The 22,804-nt window shown below is 49.3% G+C and overlaps 1 long non-coding RNA gene across 1 annotated transcript in view; it reads right to left on the reverse strand.

Annotated features, from left to right (window-relative positions):
• Window positions 1–22,804, reverse strand: part of LOC101678958 — a 52,917-nt gene that overhangs the window by 10,763 nt on the left and 19,350 nt on the right. The window contains exons 2-3 of the long non-coding RNA XR_199459.3: window positions 17,581–17,758; window positions 17,360–17,496 (exon numbers count right to left, since the gene is read on the reverse strand). This is a non-coding gene — a long non-coding RNA (uncharacterized LOC101678958). The remainder of the gene's footprint in view (window positions 1–17,359; window positions 17,497–17,580; window positions 17,759–22,804) is intronic.

The following is a 22,804-nucleotide window of genomic DNA, read 5'->3' on the forward strand; positions in this document are numbered from 1 at the left end:
GAGCGTGAAGAGGAGTTACGGACGAAGGTGCGTGGTGCCCCCACCAGTGTGGCCCAGCCCCAGCGGCCCAGCTACTTCCATGGTAAATCCAAACAGCAGTTTAGGAGACGTAATTAGAACAGAAGGAATAAAGAAGACGGATGGAAACGATCGTCTTTGCCGGCTGCTTTTCCCACTTGACGATAACTAGAAGAGAAAATCTCTTCCCTGCTTAATGGCTGAGCTGCGTAAATCCAAAATCTCCTCTTGCTGTATCATTTCATGGGGTTCTCAGCTCAGCTATGATTTATGTTTCCTCCGGCTCCTAAAGCCAGAGCTACCTTCTCAGCATCCACATGATCTAAGTGATATGCATCAATAAAAAGCCACTAAGTCACTAAACTCCCTGTATATTCGAGGAGCAATAAGAGAGAGGCGTCCTCTCTCCTCTCTGCCGCAGGCGGTGCAAATGCTTTTTGACAAGGGAAGATTTCAGGATCTTCTCTGCCGGATCTTGTGTGTTCCTTAATTCCGCATCTAAGCCAATATAAACTCAGCTGTTTGCAATGCTTTAGAAAGAAGAGGAGACGTGTCCAGCTCTGACAAACAGTTAACTCAAAACTGTCAGATCGTACTTAAAACAAGTTATTTGGTGGAGAATTCCAGAGCAAGAAAATAAAACAGAAGTGCCCGCGAAAGAAGTGACACCACTCTTCACTCTGGGCTGTACTCTGTGGAAGGCCAGGGTGCCCGCTCACGGGACTGGCGAAACGAACTCGGCAGGCACCAGAGCTCACAGCCGACCTCAGTCCCTTGCCATCTGGGTCCCCTGGGGCACACCATCCACCTTCCTATGCACCGGTTTCCCGAGCCAGGAAAACAGGATTCCCAATAGTATTCTCCCCACAGTGTCGTTGGAAGGCCACATGACTTAGAACACAAGCAGCACGGAGAACAGCACTGGGACATTAGCACACAGGAAGGGTCTGATCAGCACACACCCTCGCGGACACTCTTACGTACACAGGCGGTCCCTGTGGCTGCCTGTGCCCGGCCCGTCACACGATCACAGTCCCCTGCAGTGAGAACCGAGCCAAGAACAGAACTGAAGTCAGTCTAACTCCAAATCCCTGGTCTCCCTCAGGACACGGGGTATCCTTTGGTGGGACAAATATGATTCCCTAATGGGTCACGCTGGACCCCTCGTCTGGTATGGATTCTACTGTCCTGGATTTTGAGCCGGTGCTCTGGAAGGGTGAGTTTCTGGGTCTTGGGAAGGGGTAAGCGTATTTTGCATAGAGGAGGAATATACATCATCTGGGGCCAGAAGGTAGACTGTGGTGAGCTCTTTAAGGTGTGTCCACAAGTCTTCAACACTTCTCCCTCTAACAGGTGGAGAATGACCCCCTCTCACTGAAGGTGGGCTGGATTGAGTAGCTTCTCTTGAATACAGTATGTCAGAAGTCACAGTGTGTGTCCTTGAAATTAAGGCACTGAAGTCTCTGTGAATTCTCACTCCCTCCCTCTCTATGTCTGTCTCTGTCTCTCTCAAATCGCTCACTCTGGGGAATCCAGCTGTCGTGTCTTAAGAACACCTAAGTTGTCCATTTGAAGAGATTCACGGGACGGAGTAACTCCCCAGAGCAGCTAAGCCATTCCCAGATTCCTAACCCACTCGAAGTCTGTGTTAATACATGCATATTTTCCTGAGTAGCTAAGTTGTGGGTGATGTGTTATGTAGTGAGACCTTCCGTCAGTCTTGGGCGGTGTAGAGCATTTCTCCAGTCGTTAGCAGATGGAGATCTGGAGACCCGCCACGGTGCCTGTCCATAGTGGGCTTTCTAGCAGCCCCTGCTGGCTGTGTTCTTCCTAGAGGAAAGGGAACATTCACAGGCACTCTTCCTGGGGAGCTCAATCCATGTCCGTCATTCTCGGCCTGCCCAGAGCGCGTGCCCCTAGTGGCTGTGTTCTGCTGAGCTCTCCTCGTAGTCCCACGTCTGGATACGCAAGCTCAGTCTGGCCGGCTAGCACATTCCAGCTCGTGGCCACGGTGCGGCTGTTTCACACCGAGCCCAAGAGCAAGGGCTTCATGCTGAAATGGCTGGGAACCAAGGCTCTCCTCCCTCTGGACTCAAAGATAACATGACGTAAGCCCTAATACTGTGGGGGTCCCGGCTCAAGTGGAGCCCGACAGCGAATGAGGACAGCGCCGAGGAATCAGGAGGAGGAAACAGAGAGAAAGCAAGCCCTAAGCAAGCCCTGAATCCAGCTTCGCCATAAACCTCACCAGCCCACATCAGCTCCATGATCCAACCAATGTCCTTTTTAAGCGTAACAAAATGCGATTTGAGTTTTCCTCATTTGTACAAAAATAGTCTAGTTAATGTTGGGACCTGTGTGAGAGCTGCCGGATCCTGCCTCCCACACCTGTCTGTGACTTCTCCACCTAAATCTTTAGCAAGGCTTTTGTCTGGGTTCCTGGGGTTCAAAGTGTCCTCTCTAGGGGATCCCATTCAGAAAACACACTCCTGTCATCTTACGCTCTGTCCACCCAGCCTCCAGGAGCTCATTCCTCAGTGTGGGGCCTTAACCCATGGGATGCAGATGCTCTTTCAAAGCCAAAATCTTTCTCCCTTAGAAGCCAGCTTTCTGCACATTGCTGAGCAAAGAGCAGGGACATTTTAATTTTCCATACAACAGCTCATCCATCAGAAGACACTGCTTTAAGCGCTCACAAACCAGACTCAAAAACAAAGGGCTTCCCTGGAGCAGGAAGTCTTAAACACATTAACATCTTCTTATTAGGTCTTTAGCAGCTCATTATTGTCTAGTCCAGCAGAAACCAGAGGCCTGGATGCAACTATGGCCAAGATAAGTTGGTGGGCACTGTCTCTGGGCCAGCACAGAATTTTCTATATTTCTTTTTCAAAAAGGAAATGAGTGAAGGGCCTGCTAATGATGAGTGGTAGGCTTTGGGAGTCCAAGGAGCTCTAATTTAGGCACAGTGTCATTTACTAGCCCATAAAAGCAAAAACCCCTCCCTTCACCAGAAAAAGAGGTGTGAAAAGATCACCACTTTGGAAATGCATGTGTCATCCTTCCTGGGAAGATCTTCAAGGAAACTTGGCAACGAAAAGAAAATGTGTCTTTAAGGTGGTGTGCCTGAAAACCAGAGCATGTTAGAAATGCAGCAAAGCTCACTTTCGGCCCACTGACCCCTCTGATGGGGGAGCGGTGGGGCCGGGTCTCTCACCTTGTCCTCCACAGTCCCAAAGGATGATGGAGGAATCACGCACAGGTTCGGGGTGAGCTTCCTGCTGGGAACTCTGACTCCAGAAGACCTGGGAGAAGTCATTTATCTCCTGAGAGCCTTGGATTCCTCGTCTGTAAAACTGAGCTAGTAGCATTCCTTACCTTAAAGTCCTGCTGGAGGCATAAATGAGCGGACTCGGCTGACGTGCATCTAACGGGGCTTGGCCAACAAGAAAGTCTCACTACTAATACCCTTGTCTACGTCCTGCTACCAAGAGCAGAAAGCATTACACTATGCAGTAGAGGTTCTGTGAAGACGGAGGTTCCGTATTCTCTGGATTACAGGCGCTCCGTGGGGACCAGAGAGAACCTGGATCACGGTATCTAACTACCGAGGTCCAAGCCCCCACCCACCGAAAACCCACTTGACCATCGAGGCTCCATGTTTCTAGGATCACCTCCAGTGAGAAGGAATTCTCAGATGCTCCAGGAAACATCTAGCATGGGACAACTCATGTAGGTGCTCATGTCATCATCGGATCTTTCCGCTTTTCCTTTCCCCTTCCCTTCCTCTTTCCTCCCTCCCCTGTGACCCAATCCTAGAGCCCATGAAGCTTCCATTCGGGTGAGGTAAAAACCTAAGCACATACAAATACCTAGAAGTCCATAGGGCAAGTCAAACATTTGTGAGGTCTTTTTTTACAAACGCAGCCTTCCCTGGTCCTCCCCCAGAAGGGAGCGAATGACTTACACATTTAACACGTGGCCATTCAATTACATGTGCTAAGAATTAAAGAGAGAGAAAAACAAAATCTATCTGGGACTCCTCCTATACCCCCGTAAACTTCCTCGACCCCGTCTGGCCCCTAAGGACCCAAGGAAATAAGCAACAACCAAATGCAAGGAGAATAAAGGGGAATTAACTCTTGCATCTGGAGTCTCAAAGAGCCCAAATCCTTGGGAGTGAAATTTAATTTAAGGAATTTCAGAGCTTCGTTTGATGCTTGGTGGGTCTGCCTTGCATACTCTGATGCAGGGCGAACCTGTGCGTAGGTGGATTCAGCTAGACCACTGTCATGTCCAGGCCACACAAAGGATGTTAAGGCATCAAGATTTAGTGGAACCTGCCAAAGTCTGAAGAGCCACAAAGCCGTGAAGTCACATTTGAAATCACGCCTAAAACTCTGGCCAAAGACTCCATGCCGGGGATGGCTAAACACCTTACATTCCTCACCTGTTTCTCCAGTCATCCTATTCCCTGAGCCCTCAGCACCCCCAAATGCTCTCTGGAAGAGTGTGTTCCCATCGCCCAGTGTCACTTTCATGAGCTGGAATGAGACAGAATCCTGGCGCAGAGGGACAGAGTGAGGTCTGTCATTTTTGCCCACTTTTTAATAGAGACCAGCGTATAAGAATTTTCCACTATTCAGCGATCTGTCCTATTAGAAGTGCGGTGAGAAACGCCCCATGGAGAGGACCCCATGCGGCGGGGGGACACTCAGGTGGGCTGGAGGGTACAGGTGTTGTGTGACGGGGTCAGGTGCTAGGCAGTGATGTTGCCCACCAGGGAGGTGACCCTCGCTTAAGCTTGTCAGAAGCAGAAATCGAGTTTTCTGAAATTGTCCATTTGGGTATGTGGGCTACCAAAGCTTTCTCCAGTGGGAGGCATGGCTGCCTTCGAAGGCCTCCACTGAAGGGTGCCTCAAATAAGGAGGAGATGTCTCCTCCCAGACCTGCTCGAGCCTGGGGAAGCATCCTCAACTGGGCTTCCATGCTCTCCTCACGAGTTGGTGACTGAGCCAAGTACAATGCATCACACAGATGGATTTACCTTTGGTTTTGGCTTGTCGTTTTATTTCTTTAATTAATTAATTTGTTGGTTTATTTTTTTTACTTTTTACATAGCGGAAATCAAGAGTCTGATGCTTAACCAACAGAGCCACCCGGGCGCCCCTACATTTTCACATGTATTACGAAATGTAACGTACACAAAAGTCATGTTTCTGGACTGGCAACTTGCAGTGTCACTAAATTAAGGTGTTTTGGTGGCGGGGGAGGTTGTTTTTGTTTTTGTTTTAAGTCTAAAAGGTGAATTCATTTAAAGAAAAACAAGAAACTATATAAAGGCACAGCATTGTGTGCCATTGGCCCAACCGTGAAGGTGGCATGAACACACACCAGGGAAAACCGTCTCTGGGGACGCTATTTCTGCTCACAAGCAAGGTATTTCTATCACAGGGGAGGGAAGGCTCCCTCCAGAACCCGGGAGCATCCCTGCTGTCAGTCACCCACTCCTCCGCGGGCTCATCCCGGGACGGAAGGAGGAACAATGAAAGGGGGTGAAGGTTAGACGCGTAGATAAGCGGAGACGGACAGCCGCGGACGGATGTGCGGACGGATGTGCGGGGAGGAGGCTCAGGTTTGGAGACCCAGAGGGAGGACAAGGCAGAGACGGGAGCTGGAGGGGCAGTGGGGCCACGGCAGAGAACAGGCCAGTGTAACCTTTGGTCTCCAGCCTCTGCCCTGTCCACCCCCCCCCCCCGGAACTCACCCACACGCGCCCCTGCTTCCTGATAATTCCTTCCCAGCTTATCTCCAGTTCCTCCGCTGCCCCTGCCCTGCACTCCTGCCGGCTCTGCTCTTCTCTAGCACACCCTGTTAATGGCATGCCTTTGTTGTCTGAAGAAATCTCCCCCAGCTTGAGCTGGATTAAAATTTAATAAAACATCGGGTTGCCACAGGACTACCAAGCAAATGACAGCTGTTTAATTAAAGCTTAAAACTTGATTAGATGGCACCACGGAGGGAAAACACTCCAGAGGGAAGGCGTAAAACTGTTAAAAATCGAGCCTGGAGTAAAGACGTTATTTAAATACATCGTGGAAACTGTAAGTCGGCTGGTGCCCAGCGGGGTCCGATGGCTGCTCTGGGGTTGACGTCCGGCCCCCATAAAGGCCTCCTGCCCCCCGGGGCTGCCCTGGGAGCTGTCAAGGTAAAGCAGGTGTCGACGCTAATTCTGTGTGCCAACGTGCAGGGGAGGGCCCGAAACCCAGGGGGCGCCTCAGGACAGAACACAGAACAGCACAGGTCGTCTTCTGTGGACTCATGTCTGAGGTTGAGGGTCCGAACCGGGGGTGTTGGGGGGGGGGGGCAGGGCAAAGCACACTGTCCCCTTCCCCAGCCCACGACCTTCCACAGTGACTCAAGAGCCAGCATCGCAGCAGAGTAGAAACAGTTAAGACCCACCTGGGGAATATCCTGCTGTTTAAAAAAAAAGAGAGAAAAACACTCTGCTCAAGGGAAAATATAAGAGAGAATGTTGATCCGTTCCCTTCATCAAAATCAACTCAACCTGTCTCTTCTGGAGCAGAACAGGGCAAGGAACAAGGTTCTTAGAAACTTAAACTGATGTGAATTGCACGTCACTGGAGGTTATGTTACAAGACTGCTCCTGCCACGTCCTACTCCCCAGAGGGGAGCCTGCGGTGGTTGGTGGAGCCGGAGAGCATGCATGTCCGAAGAACATGAAGGAATTGTTCTATTGCCTCATTTACAAAATAAAAACTTACGAGGACAATTAGGACAAGTATTTTCTTTTTCTGTTTGATCCACAATTAGCGGACTCAGAGGCTCTGCTCAGTTATTGTAATCCCAAGAAATCCCGCCGCGCCCTCTGGCCGCACTCACGTCCTGCTTCGGGACGGGGGGCAGAGGTATGGAAGTGCTTCCCGCAAAAGGCCGTGCTCGGCTTCCCGCATCCCGTCCCATCCAACGGCATCGTGTCTTCGCCTTGCAGCAGACCTTTGTGCAGTGAGACGGCAGTGCTCTATCCTCGGGGCCTAACAGGCAGCGTCGAGCTACTGAGCACTGGCCATGTGGCCAGTGTGACCAAGAAACTGAGTTTTGAAGTGATTTGAATTCAGACCGCCATGCGTGGCCATGATCCTGCCCCACACAGTTGAATATCCATCGATATTTTTCTTAAGACCCCCGTAAAATAACACGGAAAGTATACAGTCCGGTTCCTCTTTAGAAAAACACGAAGATGGTATTTACTGCTTATTGAAAGAAAAACCCAGTCTCTCTCAGCCTTTAACAAGACAGGAGGAAACTGCTCATTTTGGCTTTTTATTGGCCTTTCTGATTTTACAAAGGACTCTTAAAATCCAGAAGGATGGACTGTCCGAGGCAGGCGGCTCGGTTTCTGTTACAGAATCACAGTATTTGGCCCCCTACCAACCGGCAGCAATCTTAAAGGCAGCCCCACTGCTTCCAAGGATCGCCCCTCGATGAGGACGTGTGTCTACTTTTATAAGAGCCCCGGACCATTAATTGAGCAGTGTCCGCTACTACCACTGTCCTAGTCAAAGCTGACAATCACACACTCTTCCCTGAAAGATGCCACCCGCTGGTTGCAGAAGTCAACAGGAACTGAAGGTTTGAAATGCGTTTGCTTCATAACAACCTTGCTCCTTGCTGTGCTCAAGGGGTCCCTCCCTACAGACTTATGCTGGGGCGGATGCCAGCTGTGCCATCCTGGGAATGGAAATGAGAGATGGACAATGAGGGGACCCAGTTAAATGGGCCCAGCTGGAGATTTCCGCTAAGCACGTAGCCCACGGACACCAATTCTTGTAGGTTCCGTCTGAAAGGAGGGCCCCCCGAAGACCATGTCAGTCATTCTCGCTGGAAGCTGGTGCCGTTCCTGGAAGGAAATATCATGCGCATTCCCACTTGACACTGTAGTGTAAGGGCTCGCGTCCGACGCTGGGTGGCCAGGGAAGCACGCGGGAAGGGCAGAGGCCGTTGCCAGATCGGGTGACTCAGAGCGTATGGTGCCCCCGTGCCTCGTTTTCACGCTGCCGCCACTCATGTGGGAGCTGACTGCCCTTAAACAAATGAAACCATCTAGAGGAAGAACAAAGCTGGAGGCTTCCCCTTCCCTGGCCTCCAGCTGTATCACAGTAATAATAACCGAAATGGCATGGCGCGGGCACAAAGCGGACACAGAGCAACAGAAGACAGAAGACAGGCCCCTGAATGAATGGACACACGGTCAACGGATCTTCCCACAAGGCGGCACAAGGTCAGAGGGCTGGGTGGCCTGCGCGTCCAAAGAGCAAAAACAAGCAAACCACCACAACCACCAGCATCGCCCTGGGGAGCCTCTGGACCAGGAGGAAGCAGCCCGGGAAGTGCGGACTCCAAACACAGGACGGAATGGACGTGAGGAAAAGCGGAGGACGCGGCACCCCGTCCCCCAGTCCTCAGGGCCTGAGAGCCATGAGGGTCAAGTGTCGCGGGTCGCTGTGAGGGATTTTGCCATCAGGAAACCCCTCCACACCTGCTCCCCACAGTCTTCACCAATGCTGAGCTGGGCTGCCAGAGTCCCCTGCTGCCCGCCCTCCCCACCTGGAGCTGCTGCCACAATGACACCTGCCCCCCAGGGCCCCAGTGGTTGCTGTACCCTGAGATCTTCAGGCTCAGAACGCCCCAGCCCAGGGCCCTCCGCCAGACCTGAGCCCTCATTGCTCTGCATGTTCCCACCAGGTCCCCATGTCACGGCTCTGTGCATGGCACAAGCTGGGCTGCTAGGTGCCCCACCATCTGGGTCTCAAGTTGGGGCTTCTCTGCACCCCGAACCATGGTCCCCATGAGTGGCTTTAATGGGCTGAGCTGCTGCTGTTGTGTGACCTTGATCTTCACATGTGGTTTGTTTGTTTGTTTGTTTAAGGCCCTTGGCATGCGGGGCCTGTCAGATGGAACTCTGGGCTCTAACCACTCCCCAAGTTGGCAAGATTTTCAAAGAGTGACAGCTCACAGCCAAGGATGGGGAGGAATCTGCATCCTCCATGCTGCTCGCAAGAAAACGAACCTGGCAGAAATTAACAGGAGCCAGGATGCAAACGTTGTGATCCTGCTGCCTGATCTCCAGGTGTGAAAAAATTATCAGCACGAGTAACAGGAAGTTGTGTGAAATACGTGGGTTGTGGCGTCCCTGTTTGGGGAGAACCAAAACCAGACAAAATAGGGGCACCCGGGTGGCTCAGTCGGGTGGGCATCTGCCTTCAGCTCAGGCCATGATCCCGGGGTGCTGGGATCGAGACTCGCATCGGGCTCCCTGCTCCGTGGGGAGCCTGCTTCTCCCTCTGCCTCTGCCTGCTGCTTCCCCTGCTTGTGCTCTCGCTCGCTCGCTCGCTCTGACAAATAAATAAGTAAAATCTTTTTTAAAAAGACAGACAAAATAAAACCCAAACCTGAGAATAGTGTGAGCCTTTGAATAAAATGGAAGGAGGAATAAATTACGTATCCTGGAATGATGACCTATGACAGACAGAAGGCTTCAGGTCCCCTCTGCTGACCTCTAGTGGGAAGTGTTGAGCTGTAAAGACGTGCGTGGAGAATGCACGCCTTGTTGTCAACATATAAAATGAGCCATCGGAAGCAAACAGGGAAGCCCTGTAAATGCGTGTGTGCAGCCTGAAGGCAACTACAGTCAGAGGCTCATAATGCAAGATATGCTGATATAAAACGCTGCAGATATAAAACGCTGGGAGAATAAAAACAAGAAGTGAAAAGAAACAAACCATCTGGTCCACACTCATATTTCAGAGTGGAAACTGAGGCCCAGAGAGAGGGAGGGCTTCTCCTGAGGTCACACAGCAAGTAAGGCCTGAGTCCAGGGCTCAGGGAGCCACGTGGAAGAATACGGCTGGTCGTGCTGGTTGAAAGAGAAGGACGTCCTCCCCCCGCACAGATCGGGAGCGACCCCCCCTTGGGCAGCACACTGGTCCTCAGACCTTCGGAATGCCTCTGCTAGGCCACCTGCCCCTTCCCGAGACAAGAGCTCTCACCTCCAGCAGGGGTCCACCACGGTGCTGGAGCAGCTGAACTTTTTTTTTTTTAAGATTTTATTTATTTGAGAGAGAGCAAGGGAGGGAGCGGAGAAGCAGACCCCCCACGGAGCAGGGAGCCCCCACTGCGGGACTCCGTCCCAGGACTCTGGGATCATGACTTGAGCTAAAGGCAGATGCTTCACTGACTGAGCCCCCCAGGCTCCCTAAATAAAAGTATTCTAACGTTTCCTGTTACCTAGCTGGAAAATGCCAGCATCCCTTGTCACCCACAGACTGAAACTTGAAAATGACACGGCGAGAGAAACCCAGTCTATCACCTGCAGGTGGGGCCTGCGGCTGCGAGACGCTGAGGCTGAAAGGCATGGCCGGGTTTAGAAAGAAGGATCGTCAGGAAGCCGCGCCTCCTGGGTTGGACTGACCGCCGAGGAAGGCTGGGCAACAGGGCGGTGAGGGAACTCCGCACTGTCCACCCGGTTTTTCCACTACCCTAAAATTGGTCTCTGAGTCGAAATCTATTTGCGGGGGAGAGGGACTGAGCAATGACCACCTCCCAGTGATCTTACTTATGACGCCACCCATCACCCTGTCACAGTGCTTTCGGTCCCCACAGAAACCTCAAAGCTCCTGCAGACGCAGCATACTCGGTTCCGCCCGCAGCACACTGGCGGCGGCACAAGTGCCCCCCGTTTGTAAGCCCGCCCTGTGCGCCGCCCCCCCCCCCGTGTGAACTGTCCAGACCCAGCCCCCATCGCTGCCACTTGCTCCACCGTGAATATAAACACTTTCCAGTTTCCCAAATGCAGCAGACACGCCCCCACCTCAGGGCCTTTGCACTTCTCTTCCCTGTCCTGGGAAGGGGTCTGTTCCGGATGAAGACCTCCTCCTTCCTTCATTGCCTCCAGCTCTCTGCTTGGACACCACTCGCCCGCCAGGCTCTCCGTGACCATACCCCAGAGCAGCCCCCTCAGCCCGACCCACTCGCCCTTGCCCCCTGCTTGATCTTGACTTAAAACAAACACATCCTGTCATTGCGTGTTTTTCCTTCTGGGTCTTTCTAGTTTTCATCTCCCCACTTGAAGGACTATTGATCTGAAGACACTGGGGAATCCAGAGATGGATTTCATGATCTTGGGTCCAATAAGAATGGGGTTTTTATGTTCACAAACTTCTAATGTAAATTTTAACATTTCCCTTGCAGGATTCTATTAAAAATATAAGCAACAAACCATAGTGGTAGTTTTAGCAGTATCGGCGACTTCATCACCAGTGGGAAGTACAGATATTTTCCTATCATCTTATAGTCACAGCAGATGTTTCAAAACGTCAATCACACCCAGCACTACTGCAAAATTACAGGAGCCGTTGGACCTGCCACTCGATCTTGTTACTAATTCAGTAATAGAGAAGTGCCTGTGCTCCTATTTCACGGAGTTTGGTAACTACATCTCCGCGTCATCCATGGCCTTCACAATGCTATGTATTTTCAGTACGCATTTAAGCACACGAACGTGAGCCAAGTCGACAGGATGGCCCCTCCCCCACTGCCAACAGGAGCTGCAGATGAAGGGGCAACCTCACTGGGTCTTTACCCCAAAGATACAGAAGGGGCCAAAAGAAGGGGCACCTGCGCCCCAATGTTCCTAGCAGCAGTGTCCACAGTCGCCAAACTGTGGGTAGAGCTGGGATGCCCTTCAACGGACGAATGGATACGGAAGATGTGGTCCATATGTACACTATGGAGTATTACTCAGATAACCAGAAACCTACACTCAACTTCTGCATCGACACGGGTGGAACCGGAGGGGATGCTGCTGAGTGGAACAAGCCACGCAGAGAAAGACAATCATCGTATGGTTTCATTCGTGGGTGGAAGATAAGGAAGAGTACGGAGGACATTCGGAGAAGGAAGGGGGACATGGACAGGGGGACACTGGAAGGAGAGACAGGTCATGAGACACTGTGGACTCTGAGAAACACACTGAGGTTTTCAGAGGGGATGGGGGTGGGGGATGGGCCGCCCGGGGACGGGTACCAAGAACGGCACGGATGGCATGGAGCCCTGGGTGTTATACGCGAGCAATGAGTCACCGATACTGCATCAAAAACTGATGATGTGCTGTATGACGTACTGTACGAACATAACAGAATAAAAAATAAATAAAAAGAACTAAAAGTACGACCGCACTCACGATGCTATAAATTCCACGTGGTGTTTGCTGCCTACTCCTCTGCCTAGAACCGTGCCTGGCATAGCCTCAGAATCTACAATGATTTCACTGCGCCAAGTTCCCAAGTGACTTGGTGCACGAGGAAATGGAAGTTAGCTTGAAGAATGTGGACAAGCTCACCAGGGTCCCAGAGCTGGCAGGAGGGGAGAGCCAGGATTCTCTCGGCCCCACAGTGCAGGGTCCCCCAGCCCAGATGGCTCCTCCGGCAACAGGATGGGTCCTCCTTGTAATCTGCAGGGGTGGGAAAAACTTCCCTTCTTCTCTCCTAGGTTCTCTGGCCAGATAATCCTCTAGCTTATCTATCTCTAGATGAGATCATTCTCTTCTAGGTTCTCTGGTCTAATAACCACATTGACATGAGGAAGACTAACACAAGGAAAACAGATTTCATTTTGTAAGTATGGGAGCTCCCCCAAGATAGGAGACTCAGGGCCAGTGGGGCGGCTGGGGCTTATGTGCCGTCCTGAGCAGAGGAAGGGGAGAGGGCATGGGGCTGCAGAGGCGAGGAGACTGGCTCCCGGGACCAGGGGCTGGGGAAGTGTCAGGTGATTAGGAGTCGGCCACGCGGATCAGTCTTTCAGAGAAAAAGCTGTCTCTGGGACTAACTCTTGATCTAAATTCTTATAGGTAGTCAAGGCGGAGGTAAAAGTTGTTCTTGAGTCTGCTAGGTCTTAATCGCTTCAGCTCAGAAGTAATCCACGTGGCAAAGTGGCACATTTGGGGGTCCTTTACTCTGCTCCCCTCAGATGGAACAGAAACTTCCACAGAACCACACTCTGAAACAGCAGGACAGAGAAGCTACTCTGTGTGTGCCCGAAGACCCCAGTTTAGAAGTCACTGGGCTGAGATGAGATGAGACCCCACCCCCTCCAGCCCCTCCTGCCACAGCTCTGGACGACCAAACAGATCTCAAGATCCACAGAGAGATCTCAAGATCCGCAGAGTGACCTACAGAGAGATCTCAAGGGGTCTCCCTGGCCGTGGGCTTGGCCTCCTGCCCCCCCGTCCAGGGCTCTCCGCAGCAGATCACGGTGCCAACAACATCTCCAGCATCTAGTGTGGACTGGGCTCGCTGCCTCTTGTGAAGAGGTCACCCACTCTCACTGCGTCCCCTCCAGCTGTGACAGGCTGGCCAGTCAGAGCACCGAGCTCCAGCAGACCCGCCACGCACAGTCAAGGGGCTGTGTTTTCCAGTCACTCCCACATGGGAGGCCCCCCTCTGGCCCTCCATGCTTCTGACTGATTTGTGCTGGAGACACCCCTACGAGACGGTGAATCCAACAGGGCAGAGGAGACACCCTGCTGTAAAAAAAATAAAATAAAATAATTAATTAAAAAAATAAAAATCCCTTGCATAGCAGGGCTTCAAACAGCAAAGGCTGATTTCCCCCTCACGTATGTGTCCATCGCAGGTTAGCTAAAGGCTGTCTTACACGGACACGCAGACACACTGGGTCCATGTGCCGGGCCGCAGGCTGACAGAAGCCCCTCCATGGGACAGTGACATGCCCATGCAAGGATCTCTCGGGGCTTTCTCGTGATGGCAATAACGCATCCAGCCCACAAGCCACATGGTTGATTTCTGGTCACACATCAACCTTCAGTTGCACTGCCCTACGTCATAGGACCCCTGTGCCCTAAACCTGGAAAGATCTGTGAACAGCACTAAGGACTACGTAGGGGAGGGAAAACAACTTCCCCTCTGCCCTTCCACGTTCTCGGCTGAGATCCCTGGGCACTAACAGGTTAACAGGAGAAAAACAAACAGGTTTAAGAACATGCTACCTCCTGTACTGGGAGAGACCCAGGAAAACAGCACTCCCCAAAATGGCCCAAGCCATCCCTTTAAACACCATCTCAGGCTAAAGACGAAAGAAGTTGGGCTCAGGGGAGGAGCCAGGGTTGGGGAGTTAGTGGGAGAGCCCACTGAGCGAGGTTAGGGGCTGCTGTCCACTCTGCACTGACAGGCGTTTCTAGAGACTCGGCGTCCTCCCCCTCGTCCTGGCATAGACAGGAGCACGCCCATACAGAGATCTGTCTTATAAACATCTCCCCAGAAAGGGTACTGGTGCTGGGGAGAGGTAAGCCCAGACTAGGACAGTGTCGCACCCCACACAGAACTTATAAGGCAAAATTCCACACCTACTTGTGTTTTGTCATTAATAAGGGGATTCCAGGGGACGGCCTCAGGTAAGCCCCCAACACACAGCACACAGCGTGGGTGAGACCCATTTTGAAAGGAAAATGCTGCAAAGCAGCCACACAAAGTTCTCATCAGGCATCCCCACAGTCCCTGGACCACAAGCTTTCCTGGTCGATCTCTGGCCCGTGAGACCGGTCCTGGGGAATACAAATCGATCTAAACATACTCATTGGCTGACTTGGGTCTAGAGAAGGCACTCATCCCCCCACTTGAAGAACAAATAAGCAAACACATATGAAATCATTAAAGACAGCTTCACATTGATCCCAAAGGCATTGTGAGGTGAAAGCACAGACACAGAGCATCATGACTGTCCACTAAAGACTTCCCTCCCTTGGCAGGGGTTCAGACTGACCGAGTTGTAACTCGGCGCTACTCGATGGGCTGATATGAGTTGGCTCAGAGCGTTGGCTCTATGGCCCCTTGAGTTCCTTCCTCTTCCAACCTGTCACAGGGGGAAGGGCACTCGAGAAGGAACCACTGTAGCCTCTCTGGGAAGATGACAGCTGAGCTGAGACCTGAATGAGACATGGGCTTACTAGGAAAACGCCTTAGGGAGCAGGCTCTCCCGGGAACCCTAGTGCAACAGCCGAAGTGAGTCAAGCCGGGTGCTCACCACAGAAGAGCAGAAAGCCCTCAGCAGGGGACAAGGAGGTTGTCTCAATGTAACACTGAAGTGGGAGGCAGGGGACCACTCCCAATGGGCTGTGCGGACTAGGGAAAGTGGGCTGCGCTCCGAGCATGATGGAACACAAGACGGCACTGTAAGTGGGACAGTGCGTGAGGCCCATGACCGTGGGGACACTAACCACTCCTCCCTTTGTGGATTAGCACACGCCTTTTGTCTATTAAAGGCTCTGAGTAGTTCATCAGTAACGAACCTGTTTAAGTGCATGCAATAAACACAATAATGTTCCCCAGGATGCCCGCATCCGAGTCCTCAGAACCTGTGACTATGTCGCCCAATGTAATCATGAGGGTCCTTATAAGTGAAAGAGGGGAACAGGAATGTCAGCGTCATAAGTAGCTTGAGAAGGCCTTGACCAGTCCGGCCAGTTCAAAGATGGAAGGCGCCCCCGGCCAAGGGATGCGGGCAGCCTCTGGACACTGGGAAAGGTCTGCCCTACAGACCCCAGGGGGAACACAGCCTTGCCCACACCTTCACTAGAGCCCCAGGGGGCCCATGTAAGACTTCGGATACACTGAGCTGTAAGATAATAAATTTGCTTTAAGCCACTGCCTGTAGTTAATTGGTTATAGCAGCAAGAGGAGGTAGATATGGCTCGTCCCTTCAGGAGTCGTCCAGCTTTGCTGGACCCCAGGACACCTTCTAAAAAGCTGAGAGGAACAGCACAGTCCTAAAATGTCTGAATGAGGATCCAGCTATCAGCTTCGTCAGGTGCTGGGAAGAAGTGTCGCCATTTCTTCCCCTAGGCACCTCACAGGTGAGAATCACATCAGAGGGTGTGTAACAGAGCACTTGGGAAGGAGGGACCCCTGTAATAACGCAGACGGTCATTGTCACCTGGCCGCCTGTACCGCTTTGCCTGAGGTCAAAAGCTTCCTCTTCAGCTCTGCCCTTGTGATGAACATCACCGCCGAACACCAAACAGAATTGTCCAGAAGGAATTCAAACAAAGGACAGAATTAGAAAGCTCTGAGCTAAATGGAAGCATTGGCCTTTTCAGTTCCAGAACAAGGGCTGAAATTGATGTCACTCGCGGGAAGTCAGGTGTTGCTTATCAAGACGTCTGCACACTTGAGGCAATTTGGAGAGAAATCCATCCTTCCAAGAGCGCACACCACACGATGGCCACGTACTCAGGTGACTATCTTGTGCCTCCACCTGCTACAAGCCCATTGGCTCAGAGTCGCCAGATCTCCAAATCTCAAGTCAAAAATCTCAACATTGGGTAAGATTCCTAACCTCCAGTCTTGAAAATGAATGCGCAAGATGTAATATGTTGGATGGTCAAACCCAGCATGCCCGCAGGCCACCTCTGCCGAGAACCCGAAATGCACAGCACAAAGACTGAGGCGGGCACGAAACTCAGCGCTGCGAGGTCCACAACACAGTTCCTCCACAACTGACCTTCTGCGCTGAGCATCAGGCATTCTGCTGAGCCCTCTGAGCCGAGCTGCACCATCCCCATAACCAGCTGGGAAGACTGAGGCTCAGGGAATCTGCCTGGTGCTCACAGCCCACAGGGGACAAAGCAGAGATCCGAGTGTAGATTTTCCTGGATCTGGGTACAAGTCTCTGAACTGCAGTGCTTCCCACTTCTTCCACTTCTCCTCCAGCTGTACCAACTTGTCAAGCCCTCCTGCTCAGAGACAGATGACAGCCAAAGTGGCGACAGGACCAGATGACACTGTGGCGTCTGCAGCAGACCCTGGCAGGGGGACCTGCTCCTAACCTCCCACCCTCTGCCAGGAGCAAGCGTCCAGAACAGCCCGTCACAGGATGACCAAGCCCCAGCAGCTTGCGCTGGCGTGGCACCTGCTACGTGTTAAGTAAAAGCTGTCGCTTTCCTGACAAATGTCTCTGTTTGGATTTGTATACATCCAGGTGCTACAGACAGAAATCGTATTTAATGAAACATGGTGAGATGGTTCAGAGCGTCCTGACCGTCAGCGAGGTGTCATCTCCCACCCTCTCCCGCCTTCCTGCTGGAGCTTCCCAGAAAGGCACTGACCCGTGTGGCCTGTCCTGTCCGTGGAGGCAAGGGTGTCTTCTCTCTCTGTTTCATCTCTCCTTCCTCCACCAACAGGACAGGAAGCAGCAGAGGCATCACTGGCCCTGCTAATCTCTCCATAAACGCTCGTCTCTTATTACTTACCTGGAGTTACAGATTTTCCATGAAAAAGCCCAGCATGCTGTCTTCCTCACAGGTGACGGTCAGTGGTCATGCATGGGGATTGTCTTGCTGAGTGCCTGCCACCCAGAAATGTGGCTTTTGATCACCTTCAGAGTCACCTGTAGGGAAGACTAAAAAGTGATCGGGGCCTTTCCCCCAAAGCAGGAGACTCGGGTTGGTTAAAAACCGAAATCAACACTCACGGGGCCACTGTAGGCACATTGATCAGGGTGGCTACAATATCTCGGGGCCTCAGCGTCCCTGAAGCAGAATGTCTCAACCTCGGTCTCACAGACACGTGGGTCCAGATGCTTCCCTGCTGTGAAGGGGCAGATGTCTCTGTCTCCCGGCAGCAGGATCTCCCAGGCTGAGGACGACTGCCTAAGGACAGACATGGATCAGAATGAGCAACCACAGGGCTTCACGGTGGGAGCAATCACCCTGGCCCACTGTCGGGGAAGACAATTCTCCCGAAACTGCCGAGCCGTCTCGGGATCCTTGGTTCCTCTCCTGATTTCCCTGCAAGTCTCCTCCAGCACTGGCTCCCCTGACACCCCAGGGCCTTGTCACACCACCTCAGATTCAGAGACTCTTCCCTGCCCACCTTCCAGCCCATGGTGGGGCCGCTCAGACCCCATATGGACAAGTGGGTCAGGGAGGGTGGTTTATGGCTGGGCCGTGGGACGCAGCACCAGGTGAACAGGTGGGATAGGTGGACACAGTCCCTTGAAGTCCCTCCCTTGCACTGGGCACTCTGCCAACTGTGCGGAGGAAAACCCATCAGGTACTGTCCATGCTCTTTGCTGACCTTCCATAGCTTGCCAATGTGGGTACTGTTTCTTTCAATCAATATTTAAAATAAGTAAATTAAAAAATATATATATAGTCAGTTGTGAGAGGAGCAAGATGGCAGAGGAGAAGGAAACCTAAATATCATAGGTCCCAGCAGTTCAGCTAGTTAGTTATCAAACCATCCCAAACAACTACAAACTCAACAGGAGATCGAAGAGAAGAAGACCAGCAGTTCTAGGAACAGAGAATTGACCACTTTCTGGAAGGCGGGACATGCAGAGAAGTGAATCCAAGGCGACTTACGGGAAGAGAGACAGTGGGGGGAGGGGCCAGCTCCCAGCAAACGGCGGAGCAGCAGAGCACAAAATCAGAACTTTAGAAGTTGGCTCCACGGAGGGATATCACTCCAGAGGCTAAGCAGGGGTGCAGCCCTCTCGAGGACAGTATGGTTTCAGGTCCCTGGGGTCACAGAAAGACAAAGGGTGACTGAGTGGCAGAGCCCCCAGGTATCAGAGTGGGTAAGCCGACTGCAGACACGGAGCCGAAGGAGGGCTCTCAGCTTGAGGTTACCTTCAACTGTGATCCAAGACACAGTCGGGACACTGCTTTTCCAGCAGGGACCCCACAAGTGGCAGATCCAGGGAGACTAACCTTCCTTCTTCAGGAAGAGTGGCACGGGACTGCTGGGTTTGGAGGCTCCAAACAGGGCCATGCGCCAGAGATAGAAACGCTCCATCACAGGCTGGGTGAACATGGAGTGCAGTCAGAGACCAGAGAGATGGGAGGGACAGACTGCTTTTCTCTGAGGACACACTGAGGAGCAGGCCCCGGAGCTCTCGGATCCTACATGGTCAGAGATTGGGAGGCCCCCATTTTCACTGCCGTCCTACAAAGCAATATGGAAAGCGTTCAGGGAACAAAAGTTCCTGAGAGCAAACCTGAGCAGATGACTTAGCCCGGACCCTGGCAAGGGCTGTCCAGTTCTGCCTTGGGAAAAGACATTTGAGAATCACTGCAGTAGGTTCTTCCCCCAGAAGATCAGCAAGAACATCCAGCCAAGACCAATGGCTTTAGTCAATGACTGATCAATGAGAACTGTGGAACTCCAGTGCTAGGGGAATACAGCACATAGAATTCATGGTCTTTTTCCCCATGATCCTTTAGTCTTTCAAAGTTAAATTTAAAATTTTTTTCTTATTCTTTTTTATTAGTTTTCCTCTTTCCTATTTTAACCTTTTTTAACTGTTTTATCTTATCAATACCTTTTAAAAAAAATCTTTTTAAATTTTCATTGTTATAGCCATAGTCTATCCCTCCATTGTATTTAACCTTATTTTTGCATACATATAGGTTTTTCTTTCTTTAAAATTTTGGGATACAGTTTCTTCTAACAGATCAAAATATACCCTAAATCTAGCACATGGCTTGTTCTAGTCTCCAGCTTGATCACATTCTTTCCTCTTTTTTTTCTTTTTTCAACCAACTTCTCATCTTAGCAATTCCTTTTTTAAAATATTTTTTATATTTTCATCTTTACAGTCATATTCCATCCCTTCACTGTGTTTACCCTTATTTTGTGTATATATATATATATATATATATATATATATAAGTTTTTCTTTCTTTAAAATTTTGAGTGGCTCTGTTCAATTCACCAGTCTGATCTAACATCTATCTATCTATCTATCTATCTATATATATATATCTACACACATATGTGTATATATATATGTATATATGTATACATATATATATTTTTTCCCCTCCTTTCTTCTCCCCCTGGTTTCAGGTCTCTTCCAATTTGGTTAGTTAGACTATATTTTTCTGGGGCTGTTGCTACCTTTTTACTATTTTGTTCTGTCATTCATCTATTCTAATCTGGATAAAATGATAAGGTGGAAAACTCACCTCAAAAAAAAAAAAAAAGAACAAGAGGCAGTACTGGTGGCTAGAGACTTAATCAATATGGATATTAGTAAGATGTGAGAACTAGAGTTCAGAATGACAATTATCAAGATGCTAGCTGGGCTCCAAAAAAGCATAGAAAACACTACAGAATCCCTTTATGGAGAATAAAAGAACTAAAATCCAAGTTGAAATTAAAAAAAAAAAACTGTTAATGAGGTGCAATAAAAAATGGAGACTCTTACTGGATAAATGAGGCAGGATTAATGGGGCAGAAGAGAGAATTAGTGATATAGAAGACCAAATGATGGAGATTAAAGAAGCTTAGAAAAAGAAAGATAAACAACTACTGGCTCATGAGGGGAGAATTTGAGAGATAAGTGATACCAAAAGAAAGCTGGGGTAGCAATCCTTATATCAGATAAATTAGATTTTAAGCCAAAGACTATAATAAGAGATGAGGAAGGACACTATTTTGCACTTAAAGGGTCTGTCCAACAAGATGATCTAACAACTTTAAATATCTACACCCCTAACATGGGAGTAGCCAATTATATAAACCAATTAATAACAATATCAAAGAAACACATCAACAATAATACAATAATGGTAGGAGACTTTAATTCCCCCCTCACTGAAATGGACAGATCATCTAAGCAAAAGATCAACAAGGAAATAAAGCTTTAAATCACACAGTGGACCAAATGGACATCAGAGATATATTCAGAACATTCTATCCCAAAGCAACAGAATACACATTCGCCTCTAGTGCACATGGAACATTCTCCAGAATAGATCACATCCTGGGTCACAAATCAGGTCTCAGCCAGTACCAAATAAATGGGATCATTCCCTGCATCATTTCCCCCTAAGGTCAGACCACAATTCTTTGAAACTAGAACTCAACCACAAGAGGAAAGTTGGAAAGAACTCAAATACATGGAGGCTAGAAAGCATCCTACTAAAGAATGAATGAATGGGTCAACAAGGATATTAAAGAGGAATTCAAAAAATTCATGGAAGCAAATGAAATGAAAACACAACTGTTCAAAATCTTGGAGACACAGCAAAGGTGGTCCTGAGAGGAAAGTATATAGCAATACAAGCCTTTCTGAAGAAACAAGAAAGGTCTCAATACACACCTTAACCCTACACCTAAAGGAGCTGGAGAAAGAACAACAAAGAAAACCTAATCCTAGCAGGAGAAGAGAAATCATAAAAATCAGAGCAGAAATTGATGAAATAAAAACTGAAAGAACACTAGAACAAGTCAACCATACTAAGTGCTGGTTCTTTGAAAGAATTAATAAGATTGATAAACCCTGGCCAGACTTATCAAAAAGAAAAGAGAAAGGACCCAAATTAATAAAATCATGAAAGAAAGAGGAGAGATCACAACCAACACCAAAGAAATACAAAGAATTATAGGAACATATTATGAGTAACTATACACCAGTAAATTTGATAATCTGGAAGAAATGGATGCATTCCTAGAGACATATAATCTACCTAAACTGAACCAGGAAGAAATACAAATCCTGAACAGGCACACAACCAGTAAGGAGATTGAAGCAGTCATCAAAAATCTCCCAACAAACAAGAGCCAAGGGCGAGACAGCTTCTCAGGGAAAATCTACCAAACATTTAAAGAAGAATTAATACCTATTCTCCTGAAACTGTTCCAAAAAATAAAAATGGAAGGGAAACTTCCAAATTCATTTTATGAGGCCAACATGAACTTGATCCCAAAGCCAGGCAAAGACCCGATCAAAAAGGATAATTACAGATCAATATCCTTGATGAACACAGATGCAAAAATTCTCACCAAAATACTACCCAGTAGGATCCAAGGGTACATTAAAAGGATGATTCACCACGACCAAGTGGGATTTATTCCTGAGCTGCAAGGATGGTTCAACAACCACAAATCAATCAATGTGATACAACACATTAATAAAAGAAAGAACAAGAACCATATGATACTCTCAATAGATGCTGAAAAAGCATTTGACAAAGTACAGCATCCTTTCTTGATCAAAACTCTTCACAGTGTAGGGATAGAGGGTACATACCTCAATATTATCAAAGCCATCTATGAAAAACCCACAGCAAACATCATTCTCAATGGAGAACAACTGAGAGCTTTCCCCCTAAGGTCAGGAACATAGCAGGGCTGTCCACTATCACCACTGCTATTCAACATAGTACTAGAGGTCCTAGCCTCAGCAATCAGACAACAAAAAGAAAAAAAAAAAAAAGCATCTGAATTGGCAAAGAAGAAGTCAAACTCTCACTCTTTGCAGATGATATGATACTTTATGTGGAAAACCCAAAAGACTCCACTCTGAAACTGCTAGAAATCATATAGGAATTCAATAAAGTGTCAGGATATAAAATCAATGCACAGAAATAAGTTGCATTTCTATACACCAACAGCAATATGGAAGAAAAAGAAATTAAGGAGTTTATCCCATTTACAGTTGCACCCAAAACCATAAGATACCTAGGAATAAACCTAACCAAAGAGGCAAAGAATCTGTACTAAAAAAACTATAAAGTTCTCAGAAAGACACTGAGAAAGACACAAAGAAATGAAAAATGTTCCATGCTCATGGATTGGAAGAACAAATATTGTGAAGATGTCTATGTTACTTAAAGCAATCTACATAGGTAATACAATCCTTATCAAAATACCATCAATTTTTTTCTCAAAGAAATGGAACAAATAAT

The sequence above is a fragment of the Mustela putorius genome, unplaced genomic scaffold, assembly GCF_011764305.1.
Source record: "Mustela putorius furo isolate JIRA1106 unplaced genomic scaffold, ASM1176430v1.1 tig00537248_pilon_pilon_pilon, whole genome shotgun sequence".
Classification (NCBI taxonomy): domain Eukaryota; kingdom Metazoa; phylum Chordata; class Mammalia; order Carnivora; family Mustelidae; genus Mustela; species Mustela putorius.